The 1,468-nt window shown below is 52.3% G+C and overlaps 1 protein-coding gene and 1 long non-coding RNA gene across 2 annotated transcripts in view; one reads left to right on the forward strand and one right to left on the reverse strand.

The window, feature by feature from the left end:
* The window catches only part of PRKAG2 (protein kinase, AMP-activated, gamma 2 non-catalytic subunit), a 340,427-nt gene that overhangs the window by 5,767 nt on the left and 333,192 nt on the right, over positions 1 to 1,468 (forward strand). The gene's annotated exons all lie outside the window — the stretch shown is intronic.
* On the reverse strand, positions 89 to 1,468 carry LOC105542688. The gene is made up of 2 exons (XR_001006511.1): positions 1,424 to 1,468; positions 89 to 743 (listed from the first exon to the last, which is right to left on the reverse strand). It is a non-coding gene; the product is annotated as an uncharacterized LOC105542688 (long non-coding RNA).

Consider the following 1,468-nt stretch of genomic DNA (forward strand, 5'->3'; position numbering starts at 1 on the left):
ACCCTGGACAAAACCCAGTATTTATATCTTGTAATATCAGAAGCACCAAAAAAGAAAAAAAAAAAAAAAAAAAGAAAGGCTCTTAAAATACAGTAAAATGTTTTAATTTAGGAAGCACTAAAGTCTTTGTTCCAACAAAATTAACTCAGAGAACAAATTATTTTACATATTTACACAGATCAATCAACAAAAGTACACATTATAACAATTGCTCAACACTGTCCGTAAGGAAAACATTTCGAATGAGAAGCGCCACGGCGGTTTTCTCCTTCTGGGTCACCCAGTGGAATGAGGGCCCCCGCCAGGGGCTCTTCCCAGATGTCTCTTCACTCCAGCCAGCTTCCTTCTGATGGCCCCATTTTCCTTTAAAACCAGTTCTCATTAAACCTGCATCAGGTTTATGCACCCTGGCAAATGATCATTTTGACAAGGATTAAAACTGTAAGCTAAAGAGACGACACAAATGACAATTGGGAATACTTTTGAGCGGGGACAGAGGCTAAATACTAGCCCCTCCCCTTTTCTACTTCTAACCAATATCTTGAGCATTCAGTGGGACAATACAGTCTTGCTGGGTCTCTTGAAATCCTCCAGCAAGAAGCCAGCCAGGAGAAGACCCAGGCGTCCCACACCTGTGAGGCCAGGATGGCTGCCTGGTGCTGAACCCAGACACGGTCCTCCCAGAGCATCTGCCCCTGTCAGGCTCTGTCTGGAGACTGGGGATCTTCCAGGCTGGCTTCATTCTGGACCAGAGAGCAGAGGAGAAGGAGAAAGAACATAAACCCACCCCTGTGAGCCAGGGAACCACCCAAGCTGTAAGGATTTTGTGCAAGCTGCTGGAATTGGGTTGGAAAAGCGACCCGGCAAGCAGCTGAAAGGAAGGGTGTGCACGCCTGCTTCCTAAGGGGTGATCCTTCGGGTGGGCTGATAATGCCTCCTCCCCTGAGGAGGGAGTCCTGCGAAAGCACCCACCTCAACACGAGTAAAGGCCCTATGGTGTCCCCAAAGCGACCCCTGTCGCGTTCACTCTGCGGGTAGCCTCCCTGCATTACTGATTACTCCGAGCGGCTGAGCTGACGTCAGCATTCTGGGAGCGCCAATGACCTCTGGGGTCATCACATCCTCAGAAACTAGAGCAGGAGGGGAAGCGACCCCCAAGCCAGCACTCCCCCTACTTTCCACCCGGGAGCCGAGGTTGCGCCATCCTGGGGCGCATCTGGGGACGGGGACCCACCAGCCCCCTCCCCTAACCCCTCTAGGGCCCTCGGCAGCAGGCGGTACCGGATGCCCACCAGGGGCTCTAAAGGACTTGGGCAGCACGGGGAACCCTCGCCCGGATCTTCCAGCCCTCTCCTCCTTCTCCCAATTCTTTCCGCAGTCTCAGAAGCCCCACGTTTCCCGCGGCGGGGGGACACGTACTTACCGCGGATCCACTGTGCAAACCTTGATGAACCTGAAAAAAGCCGGG

The sequence above is a fragment of the Mandrillus leucophaeus genome, unplaced genomic scaffold (genome assembly GCF_000951045.1).
Source record: "Mandrillus leucophaeus isolate KB7577 unplaced genomic scaffold, Mleu.le_1.0 Scaffold266, whole genome shotgun sequence".
Lineage (NCBI taxonomy): Eukaryota > Metazoa > Chordata > Mammalia > Primates > Cercopithecidae > Mandrillus > Mandrillus leucophaeus.